Below are 19,713 nucleotides of genomic sequence, written 5' to 3' on the forward strand. Positions count from 1 at the left end.
GATGGCAAATTTGTCAAATACCGTTGGACCTTCCACCAGACCTTCACACCAGCCACCATTGCATCATGTCAGCATTCAAAGACCCCAAACACCTCAGAGAAATCGTGGGAGACCTCGAAGGCAGACTAACGCACCGGGATGTGGAACTTGTGGTGTTTCAATCGTGCGGGTCATTGATTTTCTTGTCATTTCTGGGTATTTTAGATTTATATCATAATATTATTAATTATTTTTCATTTACCTTTTTATTTCAATTTTATATAAGTATAAGATAAAAAAAATTATAAAAAAAATGCTTAAATAGTCTCTTCGTCCCTATAAGTTAGTGTGTTTTTGAATTTGATCCATGTATCTTCTTCTTTTTGTCTGAGTTCTTATATCTCACTTTTGTGTTGCCATTAGTCTCCGGAGTTAAAATTCTGTTAAAAAAACACTGACTTGGCTAATGGCGCATACATGACTGGCTTTTTTTCTTCTTTTTCAATTCTTTTATTAACCAACATTTTCACTTTTTCTTTGTTTGAGTCTTAAATCTTAAAAGACAAAATATCAAAGTTTGGTCCCATAAGGTATCAAACCCATGACCTAAAAGTTCACAAAGCAAACTCTTTCCACTCACCAACACATTTATATAATTGCAACACAAATATATATTACATAGATATGTCAGTATTACCAATTTGGACTTATTAAATATTTTTAACTATTTCATATTTCAACTATTAATATTTAATAACTATTTAATAACTAAATAATTGAATATTAATATTTGAACTATTAAATAATTAAAATATTTTATAAACTTATTATTTAATAACGAAATAATTGAAATATTTTATAAACTTATTATTTAATAAACTAAATAATTTAAATATTTAGTTTATAAATTATTTAGTTCAAACATTTAATATTCAAATTATCTAGTTTATAAATTATTTAGTTCAAATACTAATAGTTCACATATTTTATAAACTTATTATTTAATAAACTAAATAATTGAAATATTTTATAAACTTATTATTTAATAAACTAAATAATTTAAATATTAATAATTGAAATATTTTATAAACTATTATTAAATTATTTAAATATTATAATTTAAATTATTTATTTTATATTAAACTATTATATTAATATTAAATATTTGATAGTTTATATTAATATTAATATTTAATAGTTTAATATTAATACTTCATTGTTGGAGTTGATTTCATATTAATATTTTATATTAATATTAATATTTTATATTAATATTAATATTTTAATAGTTTAATTAGTTTAATTAGTATTTAAAATATTAAAATAAAATTTGAAATATTAAATATTAATAGTTTATATTTAAACTAATTAGTTGAAGTAGTTTAATAGTTGAAATATGAAATATTAAATATTAGTTTTTAAACTAATTTAAAATTTTTAATATTGAAATATTAAATAATTAAAATATTTAATAAATTAATTATTTAATAAACTAAATAATTGAAATAAACTATTAACATATTAAATAATTAAACTAATTAATAAACTATTTGTGTACCAGTTATATAATAGATATATTTGTTGCAACTAGTTAAACAAGTGTGTGTAGTTTGGTCTAGTGGTAACATGATTCCATGTCAATGCATTGGTGTTGAGTTTGATTCTTCTTGGCATCATTTTTCAAACACTACATTTTGGGTCATGTCAGTGATGGTAATCTACTCATCAGTTCCACGTGTGTACCGTTAGTTCAGTCAACTTTTTTTTAACATAATTTTAACTCCAGGGTCTAACGCCAACACAAAAGTGATATATATTGACCCAGACAAAAAAAAGATACAGGGATCAAATTCAAAAACTCGCTAACTTACAGGGACCAACAGACTATTTAAGTAAAAAAAATAATATACAAAGCATGCGCCACATACAATGGCACATGATCTTCGTGTTATAAAGCATGCGCTAATTGCATTGGCTTCATCTGCATGCATGCGTCATTCCAATTGGCGCCTTGGTTCAATGGCAACATGCATGCGTCATTCCAACTGACGCATACTTTAGAAGGATACATGAAAAATGGTTATATTGGTAAATAACTTGAAATAATGGTTATTTTGGAAATATATTTAAAAAACTTAGTTATTTTTAAAAAAATCTATATTATTACTTGATGATTTTACGATATTTTATGGATTTTTCCTATTGCAAATAAGTCTCAAGCTTGCTCTATTTTTCTCCAATTTCGTAATCACATCAAAACACAATTTGCAAGAGATATAAAATGTTTTCAATGTGATAACAATAAAGAATAAGACAACACTTTTTTCCTAAATTATGTGAAATAAATTGAATGAGTTTCAGGTTTTCATGTCATCACACCTCACCTCAAAATAAAAAAGTCGAAAGAAAAATTTATACCATAAATAATATCATTTGTACACTTCTTAAACATGCCTTCCTACTACCTTTTTTTGCATAATGCTCTTCAAATGGTTACATATCTATTAAATATTCTTCCTTCTCTATTTCACATGCAAAACATGCTATGAATTTTTGAATACAAGCGATGAACCTTTTCCATATCACGCATTACCTACATTGACCACAAATCAACCAACATATTAATGTTTCATTGTTGGAGTTGATTTCATATTGATATTTTATATTAATATTAATACTTTAAAAGGTTTTTTTAGTTTAATTAGTATTTAAAATATTCATATAAAATTTGAAATATTAAATATTAATAGTTTATATTTAAACTAATTAGTTGAAATAGTTTAATAGTTAAAATAGTTTAATAGTTAAAATATGAAATATGAAATATGAAATATTAATTTTTAAACTAATTTAAAAAATTTAATATTGAAATATTAAATAATTAAAATATTAAATAAATTAATTATTTAATAAATTAAATAATTGAAATAAACTATTGAAATATTAAATAATTAAACTAATTAATAAACTATTTGTGTATCAGTTATGTAATAGATATATTTGTTGCAACTAGTTAAACAAGTGTGTAGTTTGGTTTAGTGGTAACAAGATTTTGTGTCAATGCATTGGTGTTGAGTTTGATTCCTCTTGGCCCCATTTTTCAAACACTGCACTTTGGGATTTAACATCAAAACAAAAAACAATAATAAAAAAAGCTGACGTGGAAATATTGGATATAAAAAAAATGCAAAAAGAAAAAAAAGGTATGTCATGTCAGCGATGGTAATCTACTCATCAGTTCCACGTGTGCACCGTTAGTCTAGTCAGTTTTTTTTTAACAGAATTTTAACTCCAGAAACTAACGCCAACACAAAAGTGAGATATAAGGATCTAGACAAAAAAAAGATACAAAGATCAAATTCAAAAACTCGCTAACTTACAGAGACCAACAAACTATTTAAGCCAAAAAAATAATATACAAAGCATGCCCCACATGCATTGGCACATGCTCTTCATGTCATAAAGCATGCGCCAATTGCATCGGTTTCATCTGCATGCATGCGTCATTCCAATTGGCGCCTTGGTTCAATGGCAACATGCATGCGTCATTCCAACTGGCGCATACTTTAGAAGGATATATGAAATAATGGTTATTTTGGAAATATATTTGAAAAACTTGGATATATATTATTACTTGATGATTTTACGAATTTTTTATGGACTTTTTTTATTGCAAATAAGTCTCAAGCTTACTCCGTTTTTCTCCAATTTCCTAATTACATTAAAACACAGTTTGCAAGACATATAAAATGTTTTCAATGTGATAACAATAAAGAATAAGACAACACTTTTTCCTTAAATTATGTGAAATAAATTGAATGAGTTTCATGCTTTCATGTCATCACACCTCACCTCAAAATGAAAAAGTCGAAAGAAAATTTAGTACTATAAATAATATCATTTGTACACTTCTTAAACATGCTTTCGTACTACCTTTTTGTTTGCATAATTCTCTTCAAATGGTTACATATCTATTAAATATTATTTTAAACAAAAAGTTAGCTCTTCAAACACCAACTACAATTCTTTATCAAAAATTTCTCTCATATCCTCATCTTAAAGTTTTTGGGTGTCTCTGTTTTCCATTAATACCTCCCACTACTAGAAATAAAATTCATCCAAGGTTAAAACCATGTGTCTTTTTAGTATATCCCTCCAACCATAGAGGATATAAGTGTGTTGAATTGTCTAGTCGCAAAACAATCATTTATAAACATGATATTTTTGATGAAAATATTTTTCCCTTCTCTATTTCACATGCGAGTCCTCGTGCTATGAATTTTTGAATACAAGCAATGAACATTTCCCATATCATACATTACCTACATTGACCATAAATCAACCAACACAGCTCATTCCTACACCTAACACACCACACACCACGACCACCCCTCAAACCAATCCTTTGACCCAACGTCACCCCTACACATATCATCCACACAACGTCAAATGCCAGTCCATACCACCAACAACACAAGTTTCCACTGATCCCTGCCTCTAACATGCCTTCTCATAATCCTTCATTATCTCCTCAAATGACCACTCGAGCTCAACATGGAATTTTCAAACCACGCCAACTTGTTAACCTCCACACCTCTAATTCACCCATTATTTATCATTTGCCTACTAATCCTATGTATGTATTACAATACCGTAATTGGAAAATCGTTATGAAAGATGAATATGATGCTCTTATTAAAAATAAAACGTGGGATTTAGTATTGTGTTTGGCTAATGCTAATTCCATTTGAAATTTTTGGATTTTCAGGCATAAAAAGAAATCAGATTATTTCTTTGAAATATACAAAACTCACCTAGTAGGAAATGGATCTAATCAACAAACTGGTGTAGAATGCGGTGAAACTTTTAGTCCAATGGTAAAACCCACAACTATACGGACGATTCTAAGTATTGCTATCTCAAAATCATGGTATCTACATCAATTGGATGTCAAAAATGCTTTCTTACATGGCAACATTAATGAAACGGTCTACATGCATCAACTTCCCGGTTTTGGTGATCCTCAACATCCTGATTATGCATGCTTATTGAAGAAGTCTATGTAGGGTCTTAAACAAGCACCTTGTGCTTGGCATCAATGTTTTACTGAATTTGTTGTAACCTTGGGATTTTCACACAGTGCATGTGATCATTCGTTGTTCATCTATCATACATTATCCTCTATGTAGATGACATTATTCTTACTACCTAATCTGATCCTCTTCGTTAGTCCATCATGTCTAAACTCAGTTCTGAATTTTCTATGAAAGATTTGGGTCTTCTCAGTTACTTTCTGGGTATCTCAATTACTAGACATTCAAGTGGCATATTTCTCTCTCAACATAAATATGTTGAAGAGATAATTGAGCGAGCTACCATGTCATCTTGCAAACCAATTTCTACCCCGGTGAACACTAAAGCAAAGCTTAATGGACTCTCAGGTAATTGATCAGTGCATTTTGATGCACATTCTTCTATATTTATACTTATGCATTTCCATGTTTTAGTTTGGTTATTTTTCCCTTTTAATGTGTTTTTATAATTTATCTTATTTTTACACTTATTTGTTTTTCGCAGTTTATTTTCAGCATTAGCAGTCTGCACGAATAAATTCATAACTGGAACTAGGGGTATCGGATCGAGGCATGCTACCAGTCGTTGGAAAGCTAAGAGAAAGAAATACGACTTTCATTAAGAAGTCAGAAGCTAATTCGGACTGTAGAATGGTTGAAAATCCGTTGAAGCCTTCAGCACTAGATTTATATTTTGTTTTGAGTTATTTAGTTTGGGTCTGGGTTATGTTTTGACCAAATTAGGTTTATTCTACTTTTCCTATAACCTAAGCAGCCGAAAACAGTACACGGTATGACTATTCACAAAAATTTGAAAGTTTGTGCGAATTCCATGGAGAACTAATCCCTCTGATTCGATATGCCGTAATTCAGGTTCCAAAACTTGAGATTATTATAATGTTAATTTTAGTTTAATTCCTTTCAATGATATTTTGTGTTCTTGTATGCTTAAGTCGATTGCATGAAATATATTGATTCAATTTGGTTGATTGTATGATCCTAACATAGGCATGTCACATTTTCTTAATTCGTTTTTGTGTCTGACCAATCATGTTTGCTTAATCCATGAAAACTTATCACGTTTGCTTAATTCGGACAATTGGATCATACATCTCACAAACTTCACCGCGCTTGTCATTGAGTTTGTATCCAAATAGGAATAGACAATCCGCTTAGGGCATTAAAATTATATTAATCGATGATAGTAGGAACTGAATCGGTAGATTGAATTATTTCATAATCACTTATTTCATAACAACTTATTTCAAGAATTGCTTTTAATAATCATTTTTTCTTAATCGAACACCAAACCAAACAACCCCCCCCCCTTAATTCGATTTACCTTTGGATAATAATAATTAAGAATCCTTGTGAGAACGATATCCAAGTTAAAATTGTCGACGTACTGCGTTTTTGAAAAACACTCGTTTTGACCCGCGCGCGACAGCGGATCAAATTGGCGTTGTTGCCGGGGATTCTTGATTATATTAATCATTTTTAGAGTCGTAGGTTTAGTGTCTACGCGTCTAGGTCCTAGTTTCCTCACAGTTCTGCTCAACTCGCATTTTAGAGTCCAAAAAGTGAAAAAAATCGGTATTTGAGAAAATTGCGTCCTAGTTTCCTCACAGTTCCGCCCAACTCGCGTTTTATGAATTTTTTACTGTTTTCATAGAGTCGAAAAAGATCGAAAAAATTCTCAAAATTATATTTTTAAGTCATTAGATTAAATTCGGTGTCACTTTATTTTTCTGAATTTATTTTGATCAATTCCCTTCTTTGTGTTTGTTTTTGACTTTTAGGAACATTGTCGGCATTTTGAATATTGTTGTTGCATTGTTGTGCGTTAGTCCTGGCTACTAGGTCTCGCTGTTCTGAACTTGTCGCTTTTGATCCTGAAGTAGAGAGAACTTTTCACACACAACGTAGAGCAGTCCAAGCTAGTTCATCACCCACAATTGATTCTGATTATGAGTCTGACTATTTGCATAACTTGTTTGCTTCTGATTCTGAACTTGTTTTTGAAATGGCTGACAATAGAACCTTAAGGCAATTGGCTGCACCTGATGTGAATTATAATGACTTGTGTATTGAATATGATGTTGTTGCTGTTCCTTTTGAATTAAAATCGGGTTTAATACACTTGTTGCCCAAGTTTAGTGGTCTTGCAGGTGAGGATCCGCACAAACATTTGAAAGAATTCCAGGTGGTGTGTTCTACACCATTGAATCCTGAAGGGATCACTGAAGATCACATCAAACTTCGAGCTTTTCCTTTTTCATTGCAGGGTGCAGCAAAGGATTGGATATATTATCTCGAGCCAAATTCAATTGCAAGTTGGAATGCCCTGAAAAAAGTGTTCTTAGAGAGATATTTTCCTGCCTCCAGAGCTGCCTCGATAAGAAAGGAGATTTGTGGTATTAGACAGAGTAATGAGTCATTGACCGAGTATTGGGAGAGATTCAAACACTTGGTATCCAGCTGCCCTCAGCACCAGATCACCGAGCAACTACTCATCCAGTACTTTTATGAGGGTTTGATACCGATGGATAGGAACATTCTTGATGCTGCTAGTGGTGGAGCACTTGTTGATAAGACTCCAGCTACTGCCAAAGCCCTTATCGAAAATATGTCCCTTAATTCCCAACAGTTCACTACTAGAGACAATTATGTGCAAAGCAAAGGCGTGAATCAAATTCAGGTTTCTTCCAACAAAGCATTAGAGACCAGAATTGACGAGCTCACTGCCTTAGTCAAACAGCTGGCAGTAGTAAAACCTCAAACAGCAACAGTATGTGGTATTTTTACTTCTCATGAGCACCCGACCGACACTTGTCCTATTCTGAGAGACGAGTCCATTACTGAGCTGCCTCAAGCTTATGCAGCCAACCTTTACAATCAAAACAGGTACAATAATACTCCTGACCTATCCACCAACAAATACCATCCCAATTGGAGGAACCATCCCAACCTTCGATATGGAAACCCACAACAGAACCCACCTCAAGTGGCTGCCCCTGCACCTTCCAGACCATCTTTAGAAGATCTTGTCAAACAAATGGCCGCCAACAATCTCCAATTCCAACAAAGGACCGATTCTAGCATTCAGACCTTGAACACACAAATGGGACAACTTGCTACTCAAATAAATAACATGCAAGCCCAAGGGTCGAACCAGCTTCCAGCCCAAACAGTTGTCAATCCAAAGGATTCTAATGCTAATGTGAGTGCGATTTCATTGAGATCTGGAAAGGTTACAAAAACAGCCCCTGAAAAAAATAAAAAAATTATTGAGGTAACATCTGAACCTGAACCTACTCCATCTGAACCCGTTTCATCTAAAAAAATTAAAGAAAAGGAGTATGTGCCACCAGTCCCCTTCCCACATAGAGTTCTGAAAAATAAAAGAATTGAGGAGGGAGACAAGGAAAGAGAGATATTGAATGTTTTTAGAAAAGTTACGGTAAATATTCCGCTTCTTGATGTAATTAAACAAGTTCTTAAGTATGTAAAGTTTCTGAAGGATTTGTGTACAAATAAGAGGAAGATTAAAGGAAGTGAGAGAGTTAACTTGGGAAGAAATATTTCTGCTTTTATTCAGCCCAAGCCTTCATCTGAAAAAGTTACGAGCGAGAAAAATGTTTCAGCCATCACTCAGCTCTTGCCACAAAAGCAGAAGGATCCGGGAACTTTTGCTGTCCCTTGTACCATCGGGATAGTAAATTGGAGAATTGCATGCTTGATTTGGGAGCGGGAATTAATGTTATGCCTACTTCTATTTATAATAACCTTAATCTTGGTCCTTTGCAGTATACAGGTTTGATCGTCCAACTGACGAACAGGAGCAATGCACGCCCGACTGGCGTAGTGGAAGATATCCTTGTCCAAGTTAACGATTTAATTTTTCCTGCAGATTTTTACATTCTGGACATGGAAGGAGAGACTAAGACAAGCAGAGCTCCCATCATTTTAGGCAGACCGTTCATGAAAACGGTGAAGACAAAAATTGATGTTGACGATGAAACCATGTCCATGGAATTTGGTGACATTGTCGCAAAATTTAACATTTTCGATGCCATGAAACACCCCTTGGAAGAGCATTCCGTTTTTCATATGGAATTGATATCTGAGCTGGTTGAGGACACTTGTTCTGATTTATTTTCACTTGATTTCCCATCTTTATCTGGTTTCGATGATATTTACTCATGTATTGATTGTACTGACACTAACCTTTGTGTTGTGTGTGCTGAGATTGATGTTGCCTTGCGGCCTAATACATTTTCTACAGGTGAAGTTGTTGCCGATGAAGCTGTTTTTGCAGTTGATGCTCTTGACATCCCGACTGCCCCAAGCATTCCATCCATCGAGCATCCCCCGTCTTTAGAGCTGAAATAGCTCCCTGAAATACACTTATTTGGAGACTAATGAAAAACTCCCTGTTATTATTTCTTCTAACCTTGATTTCGATCAGGAAGACAAGCTTTTACAGGTTTTAAAGAAGCACAAGAAGGCAACCGGGTGGACATTAGCCGACCTCCCAGGTATTAGTCCGTCGATGTGCATGCACATGATATTACTTGAGGACGGAGCGAAAACAGTAAGGTAGCCCCAAAGGAGGCTTAATCCTTTGATTCTTGATGTTGTGAAGAAAGAGGTAACCAAACTCTTACAAGCAGGTGTCATTTATCTTATCTCTGACAGTAAATGGGTAAGCCCAGTGCAGGTTGTACCTAAGAAATCAGGACTCACAGTGGTAAAAAATGAAAAGAATGAACTTGTTCCCACTAGAGTTCAAAACAGCTGGAGAGTTTGTATTGATTATAGGAGATTGAACCAGGCTACGAGAAAGGATCACTTTCCTTTACCATTCATTGACCAAATGCTTGAATGGCTTGCTGGTAAATCACATTACTGTTTTCTTGATGATTTTTCAGGTTACTTTCATATTCATATTGCACCAGAAGATCAAGAGAAGACCACTTTTACTTGTCCCTTCGGTACTTTTGCTTACAGGAGGATGCCTTTTGGTCTTTGCAATGCTCCTGGCACTTTCTAGCGATGCATGATTAGCATTTTTTCTGATTTCATTGAAAATTGCATGGAAGTCTTTATGGACGATTTCACTGTCTATGGTTCCTCTTTTGATGCATGCTTGAGCAATTTAAGCTTGATTTTAGAAAGATGCATCGAAACTGGTCTCGTTTTAAATTATGAAAAATGTCACTTTATGGTTGATCAGGGAATTGTATTGGGTCACATGATTTCAAAAAAAGGAATTTCTGTTGACCCTGCTAAAATAGATGTGATTTCTACACTGCCTTACCCTTCTTGCGTTCGCGAGATTCATTCTTTTCTTGGTCATGCAGGTTTTTACAGGCGTTTCATCAAGGATTTCAGCAAGATAACTCTTCCACTGTCAAACTTGTTGAAGAATGATGTCACTTTCAACTTTGATGACAAATACAAACAAGCGTTTGAATTCTTGAAGAAAGCATTGACCTCCGCTCCCATAATCCAGCCACCGGACTGGACCCTCCCTTTTGAGATTATGTGTGATGCGTCTAATTATGCTATTGGGGTTGTCCTTGCGCAAAGGGTTGACATGGCTGCCCATGTTGTTTACTATGCTTCTAGAACTTTATATTCTGCACAGTCAAATTACACTACCACTTAAAAAGAACTGCTAGCTATTGTTTTTGCTCTTGATAAATTCAGATCATATTTGCTAGGTTCCAAGGTTGTTATTTTTACTGACCATGCAACATTAAAGTACTTGTTGAAAAAGTCGGATGCAAAACCGAGATTGATTCGGTGGATGTTGTTGCTCCAAGAATTTAATGTAGAGATTAAAGACAAAAGTGGAGCTGAGAACTTAATGGCTGACCACTTGAGCAGGATAGAGAGAGATGCAGATCCTTTTCCTATTCAGGATGACTTTCCTGATGAGCAGCTTTTTCTTTTGCATGGGATTACCCCTTGGTTTGCTGACATTGTTAATTTTCTTGTTGTTGGTGTTTTTCCTACAGGTGCATCTAGATCACAGATTCACAAACTCAAGAGTGATGCCAAATATTATGTTTGGGATGATACATATCTTTGGAAGTTTGGTATTGATCAGGTAATTAGGAGATGTGTCCCCGACTATGAGATTGAATCCATTTTGAAATTTTCTCATGCATCTCAAGTCGGGGGACACTTTGGTCCGCAAAGGACTGCAAGAAAAGTCCTTGATTCAGGTTTCTATTGGCCAACTGTTTTTAGGGATGCTTATGAGACTTATCGCACTTGTAAAGAGTGTCAGATAGCAGGTACAAACATCACTCGCAAGAGTGAAATGCCTCAGCAGCATATGCTTTTCTATGAGGTATTTGATGTATGGGGAATCGACTTCATGGGTCCCTTTCCTGTATCATTTGGTTTCCTTTACATTTTGCTTGCTGTTGATTATGTTTCAAAGTGGGTGGAAGCTATCCCCACTAGGACTAATGATTCTAGAGTTGTTGTAGATTTTGTCAGGTCTAATATATTTTGCAGGTTTGGAATACCACGAGCTATCATAAGTGACCAAGGCACTCATTTCTGTAACCGCACCATGGAAGCTTTGCTCCGGAAGTATGGAGTTGTGCATAGAGTCTCTACTGCATATCACCCACAAACTAATGGGCAAGCTGAGATCTCAAACAGGGAGATCAAACAGGTGTTAGAGAAAATGGTGCAGTCAAACAGGAAGGACTGAAGTCGTCGTCTAGAAGACGCACTTTGGGCCCAAAGAACAGCTTTCAAGACACTCATTGGGATGTCTCCTTATCGACTTGTTTTTGGTAAGGCATGTCATCTTCCTGTTGAGATAGAACACCGTGCTTATTGGGTGGTGAAAAGTTGTAATTTGGAGATGCAACAAGCAGGTATTGAAAGAAAACTCCAATTACAACAACTGGAAGAGCTTAGACTAGAGGCTTAAGAAAGCTCTAGGATTTATAAAGAGAAAACTAAGCACTTCCATGATAAAATGATTTCTAGGAAGGAATTTTCTGTGGGCCAACAGGTTTTACTGTTTAACTCCCGCCTTAAGCTTATGGCTGGGAAACTTCGATCCAAATGGACTGGCCCTTTTGTTATTACTAATGTTTTCCCTTATGGTGCAATAGAAATAAAAAGTGCAGGTACTAACAAGACTTTCAAAGTCAATGGGCAGCGCTTGAAGCTATTCCATGAAAGTTCAATGACTGAAGATGTCAGCATAAAGGAGCTTTCTTTAGAAGCACCTAACTACCCTGCAACTTAATCAGGGAGTCTTTCTTTCCTTCTCTCTACTTTATTAGTAATGTCTTTTCATTAAGGGCAATGCTTATTTTAAGTGTGGGGGAGGGAAGTCGTTTGTTTCGTTTGTTTTCCTTGTTTTTGTTAGTGTTTTGTTTGTTTTTAGTCATAAAAAAATAAAATAAAATGCATCTTTTTGAAAGTTTTAGGCTATAGACTGACTAATTTGAGATTAGTTTGCGGAGACTTGGGGAAAATTCACAAGATCGGTATCGTCTTAACACCGTAAGTCTCCTGCATATGGAAATTGATTCAAATTCTTATTATGTTTTAACCTTAAATTCTCATTCTCTGACAGCTCTTTAGTAGTTTATTTCAGCAGTCAACACCATCTCACACACACTCTACGCAGGGAAGCCGATGAATATAAGTGAGTGTTCCGAAAAAGAAAAAAAAAAGAAAAAGAAAAGGGAATGCACCTTCTAAGTTTGGTGACCCTCACCCGGTCACTTAACCCAACGGATGTAGAACCTTCAAAAAAATTGAAAATAAGACTCGTTGTCAGTTGGTTCAGCATGTTTTGGTGCTGAACTTGGTAGGGCGGATTACGGTCCGATCCCCCGCAACTACAACTGAGTAAGCAAAGGGTTATGCCACGTAAGTACTAGAATCCCGTGCAAAAAGGATCAGAGTCACTAACCGGTCGCCTTGCTATGGGTGTGTGGAGATAACGGGCTTAATGTGATTGCGCCTGAATGAAAAAGAGCAAAAAGAAGGATGAGTAAGTTAGGCTTTAACATAATAACATGATTCGAGTTGATTTGTGTATTCAGGAGGTTTATGACTACACAATTGTGGATTAGTGTTCCTACGATATCCTTAGTGTGCAAGATTAGTACCTATCGATGCAAGCTTAACCGAAGAAGACTTGCAGCCTAGGATGAGTAACTAATGATGTGTTTGTGTTTTCTTTGATTTATTTTAAATTTTGCTCGAAGTACAAAAGTTCAAGTGTGGGGGAATTTGATCAGTGCATTTTGATGCACATTCTTCTATATTTATACTTATGCATTTCCATGTTTTAGTTTGATTATTTTTCCCTTTTAATGTGTTTTTATAATTTATCTTATTTTTACACTTATTTGTTTTTCGCAGTTTATTTTCAGCATTAGCAGTCTGCACGAATAAATTCATAACTGGAGCTAGGAGTATCAGATCGAGGCATGCTACCAGTTGTTGGAAAGCTAAGAGAAAGAGCTACGACTTTCATGAAGAAGTAAGAAGCTAATACGGACTGTAGCATAGTTGAAAAATCCGTTAAAGCCTTTAGCACTAGATTTATATTTTGTGTTGGGTTATTTAGTTTGGGCTTGGGTTATGTTTTGACCAAATTAGGTTTATTCTACTTTCCTATAACCTAAGCAGCCGAAAATAGTACACGGTATGACTATTCACGAAAATTTGAAAGCTTGTGCGAATTCCATGGAGAACTAATCCCTCTGATTCGATCTGCCGTAATTCAGGTTCCAAAACTTGAGATTATTATAATGTTAATTTTAGTTTATTTCCTTTCAATGATATTTTGTGTTCTTGTATGCTTAATTTGATTGCATGAAATATATTGATTCAATTTGGTTGATTGTATGGTCCTAACATAGGCACGTCACGTTTGCTTAATTCGTTTTTGTGTCTGATCAATCATGTTTGCTTAATCCATGAAAACGTATCCCGTTTGCTTAATTCGGACAATAGAATCATACATCTCACAAACTTCACCGCGCTTGTCATTGAGTTTGTATCCAAATAGGAATAGACAATCCGCTTAGGAATACCCACGGTCTACATATATCTTCTTCCCTGGTTGATACAGTCACCACATATATTGATGCTGACTAGGGAGGCTGTCCAAATACTAGAAGATCCACTTTTGGATATTGTGTCTATCTTAGGGATAATTTGGTCTCTTGGTCTTCAAAATGACAACCAACCTTATGTCTCTCTAGTGTTGAAGTAGAGTATCATGGTGTTGGTAATGTTGTTGTTGAATCATGGTGGCTTCAAACCCTACTATTAGAATTCCATTGTCAGGTCACGAAAGCCACTATAGTATATCGTGACAACGTTAGTGTTGTCTACTTGTCAGGTAATCCTATCCAATATCAATGCACAAAACATATTGAAATGGATATCCACTTTATACGTGAAAAGGTTTATAAAGGTCAAGTACGTGTTCTACATGTTTCGTCTCATTACCAAATAGTTGACATTTTCACAAAGGGCCTTACGTTGTAGTTATTGTATGACTTCAGAGATAGTCTCAAGATTCATCAACCTCCAGTTTCAACTAAGCGGCGTATTAGAATATATAGTATTCATTGTATCAACTATTAGAATTGATGTATATTGATTAGCAAATTATCTTAATGAGTCAACCATGACCCAACATCATTGTATATATTCATTATTGTATAATGAAACAATCAAGAGACATAATTCTATTACACCTCTAATATTAATGTCGAGTTTGCCTCTTAAATGACTCTAAAGTTTATTCAAGAGGGTGTGCATTTTGCTCATCCTTATGCACCTTTGATGGATTATATACATTCTACTCTTACATGAAGAAAATGCTAGTGTTATTTGACTTGCTAAATTGAAAATCTCGCTTGTTCATGAATTAAGAAGTGTTTTCTATTTGTCTCTCTTCTTTAGTTAATACTATATGTTTAACAGACTCTGTAAATTCAATTTTCAAGAACATAATTTTTTTCAGTAATAAAAAATACTAAAAATTAATCACTAATAGTTTGTGTAGAGTATATTTTTTTACATTATCATTTAATATTTTAAAATTCTTTTACGCAGTCATTTTATATTTTAAAATCATGTTAAAGTAGTCACTTGGTTAGACGAAAATGTAAAAAAATTTACACTAATGATTCATAGTTCAATTCAACATATCTAAGAGTTTACAAGGATTTCTAATTTCAATCGTAAAAGGAATTTAACTTAACAAAATTTAAATATAAATTTATCAAAAGGAAAATACAAAATTATAGTTTTTTTTCTAAAACCTCGTTAGTTTGTTCTTTAGATTTGTTTAAAGATTACATTTCTTTTATTATTATTTTTTATTTCTCTTAATTTTTGTTGTGTTGAAATTATTATTTTACTTGACTCATATAATAATAATTATATTTATATATTAAAGAAAATACTTATTTTAGTGTAGTATTCTTCTTCTAATTATGTTCTTCATCAAAGTATAGTATTTTTAAATTTTATTATTTGATTATATTATTTAAACATTTACTTTAAAAAATCATTTAAGTGTCATAAGATCAATTCCACTTAAAAAGTTTTCACTTTCAAGCATCTCGGATTTCTCACCCATTATGAGAAACTTGATGACAATACTTGAAATGTTCTTGGTCCTTCTATAACTGCTAAATTGGCTAGCATCAAGGAAAAATTCATCATTTTCAGTAACGAAGTCTCTATGTAATATTTTTAAGAGGAAAAGATAGGTTGAGGCTCATATTAAAAGTGTCCACCGGCAGTTGAATATCTCTTCATCATCTGATATCATCTAATTGGAAGGAAAGCTTCAAACACAATTATCATTGATTTTAGAAGAAACAAAACTTTTATGGTTTCAAAAATCTAGAGAAAATTGGATCAAATTTGGGAATAAAGGTAACAAATTCTATCATGCTGAAACAATGATTTGGAGGAGAATGAATAAGATTACTAGTCTCAAAATTGACAGAATTTCGTGTTCTATTGACGAGACTTTAAAGAGGGAAGCCTCTAATTTTATCAAGAAGATATTTCAATCTAATACTCAATGTGATCCACATAGCCTCTTACTTCACAAAATTCCTCAAATTCCACAGTTTCTTCATGATACCCTTCTATAACTGGTATCCAGAAGGGAAGTTAAAGATGTTATCTACTTTATGTCTTCGTACAAAGCATCAGGCTTTAATGGATTCCGACCCATTTTCTTTACTATATACTGGCGTATTGTAGGAGGTGATATTTGAAAATTAGTGTATGGTGCCTTTTTTGTCACATCCCTGGTGATTTTACTGAGACCATTATCATGCATATCCATAAAATTGACGAACCTCAAAGTCTTACTGATTTTAGACTCATTAGTCTATGTAATGTCATCTTCAAGCTTGTCTCTAAGGTCTTGGTTTGACGTATTATACCGCATTTAGAAATCCTCATTGGCCTTCTTCAGAGTTATTTTATCCTTAATTGAGGCACTGTAGAAAATGCTCTTCACAATCCTGACAAGTTGTGGGTTCAGTTATTATCAGCTAGATATAATTATGTATATGGCATCTTAAAGGCGGATAATTACGATAGAGCATCACACACGTGGATTTCTATTGTTAAAGCAATTGAAGCTCTCGGTCCAGGTTTTATCACCATAGTAGGGAGAGGGAAATTTCCATTTAGTATGATAAATGGCTCCCAAATGGTATAATTTGTAACAAAATTTCTTTGGTGGATGAGTAGTATATGCACCAACATATCACAGATGTTTGCAGTTATGGTACTTGGAATTTCAATATCACTCCCACTCATCTTCCTCGGGATAAAAATGGAAATGACTAGTGTCTTTACTAATGATAACTCAGATGATATTCTTATTTGGAAACCTTCAGTATTATGTACTTATTATACCAAATTAGCTTATTCTTGGTTAACCTTTGTGTCCAATTCACCTCATATTCAAACAATGACTTGGTCTTGGATTTGGAACCTCAAGTAACCTGAAAATATTCGTGATTTTGTTTGGATTATCATGCATGGGAAGTTACCTACCAACTATACATACGTCACTATCACATGTCAACAAATGCCTCTTGTTATATATGTGGTGCAGCTAATGAAACCATCTTACACGCTTTTAAAGATTGCCCTAAGGCCATGCAAGTTTGGAATAGTTTCAATTTTTCATCGCATATTCATTTTTATGAAGAAGATATATAATTGGATGAAAATTAATATGGTCGTCAATCATGGCCTTTCGTTTCTGATTTGTTGTTGGATGATTTGAAAATATCGTAACGAAGAATCTTTCAAAGACAACAATCGATCTCTAGAAGATTCTTAGCCAAATAACTACTCTTTTACACTCTACCAAGTAATATTTTTATGGTTCTAATAAGATATCATACTCTAGACTTGTGTCTTGACACCCCCCTAGAAAGTGTGATAAAGGTCAATGAAGACGGTAGTTTCATTGGTAATTAAGGGCTATCCGGCTTTATTGGTCTTTTGAGAAACTCTTCTAGAGGTTGGATCACATGTTTTGTAAGAAGTTGTGGTTTCACATCTAATATTAATGTTGAGCTTCAAACCATTTCTCATGGTCTTGATATTACTTGGAATCATGATTTTGAAAATGTGATTTATGAGTCTGAGAATCAAAGAGCTCTAAAATTTATTCATAGGGGTGTATACTTACTTTGATATAAAAATCCCACTCCAATACAATAATATTATTATAGAGAAAACTTTGATTTTATTTGCTTTGATTATGGTATATACTAAAAAATTCAACTATAATAAAATTGATATTTAATTAACCGCAACATAAAAATATTTAATTCATATGAACAATCTGTCTTATCCCTAAAGTGATTACTCCTCAAAATGTTAATCAGCTTAGAATAGTATCCTTGTGCAATACCATATATAAGGTCTTGAGCAAGGTTGTTGTTAATAGAATGAAAAAGAGCATTAATTATATAGTTTATCCTTTCCAAACTGGTTTTAATCCTAATAGGAGTATCCATGAAAACATTGTGGTGGCTAATGAAATGATACATAGTATGAATAAACTCAAAGGGAATAAAGGTTATTTAGCTGTCAAGATAGATTTGTATAAGGCTTATGATATGATGAATTAGGATTTTGTGGCTTATGTGTTGAAGGAAGTTGGTATCCTTGACAAAGTTCTACACATAATCATGGAATCGATCTCTTATGCCAAGGTGAATGTGTTATGGAATGGCCAAAAAGGAGTGTACTTTGAAAGTAGGAAATGTATTAAGAAAGGAGAACTCATATCTCCTTACCTCTTTGTGCTATGCATGAACAAACATTCTCATATGATAAGTGATATAGTGTATGATGGTAGTTAGGTAGGTATTAAAGCTGGAAATTCATGATATATCATATCACACCTCATGTTTGCAGCTGATCTCCTTTTGTTTGGGAATGCCACTAAGAAGAAGATGTCTTATATAATGGAAGTTCTAGAAGCTTTTTGCAAGTGTTCTGGCCAGAGGGCCAGCTGTGATAAATCTAGCATATTGGTCTCTAATAACACTAATATGCACATCATAAGGAAGATTCTAGTTATGTCCAACATCAAAGAAAAAATGAGTTAGAGGCCTATCTTGGTGTTCCCTTAACTAGTAGGAGCCCTAGGATCAAAGACTACCAATTCTTGATTGATAAAATCAACTATAAACTTACAGGTTGAAAAGGAAGACATATGTATTTTGCTGGTATAACTACCTTGGCTAAGGCAGTTTTAGAGTCCATTCAACCTACTCTATAATGACAACCATGTTAACAAAGACTCGTCTTAAGAATATTTAAAATATACAAAGGCGAATCATTTGGGGAGAGGAAACATGTGATAAACGCATGTGCGCAGTCAAGTGGAAGAAGATTTCATAGCCAAAAAAATATGGTGGTTTAGGGTTAAGGGTACTGACAGACATGAACAAGGCATGCATTGCAAAGCTTGGTTGGAATTTCAAGCGTGAGGATAAAGCTTTGTGGTGTAGGGCAGTGAGAGGAAAGTATGAGAAAAGAATCCTAGCTAATCATGGTGTGGATGCCAAAGTGCAAGATTCTAGTTTATGGAAGAATATTATTGATAATTGGGAATTGTTGGAGAGTATGTCCATCTGGCTTGTGGGTGATGGAAGAAGTGTTAGAGCTTAGGAGGACTGCTGGTTAGGTCCTGGTATTAGACTGTAGGAATATTCAATTGTTCCTATTGAAGGTCTTAACCAAAGGAATGTGTCTGATTGTGTTACTGAGTGCATAATGGGATTGGAGTATGCTTAAAAGATATTTCAATCATGAGATGCTTACTATAATCATCGATATTCGACCACTCAGAGATGAGTATGAGAAGGATCATTGCAGGTGGAATGACACTAACAGTGGGTGCTTTACCATATCTAGTGCCTTTCCTAAGATCAACAATTTGAGTGAGGATTAAAAGGACACTAAGTGGAGTAGGATCACTACGCCAAAAAGGTTTTTTAACAGCGCATCTTAGACAGCGCTTTTAAAAGAAAGCGCTGTCTAAGGTTAAAATAAAAATAAAACACGGAAAATGTTCTAAAAAAATAATGAAAGCGCT

Source organism: Lathyrus oleraceus, chromosome 5 (assembly GCF_024323335.1).
Source record: "Lathyrus oleraceus cultivar Zhongwan6 chromosome 5, CAAS_Psat_ZW6_1.0, whole genome shotgun sequence".
Taxonomy (NCBI): Eukaryota; Viridiplantae; Streptophyta; class Magnoliopsida; order Fabales; family Fabaceae; genus Lathyrus; species Lathyrus oleraceus.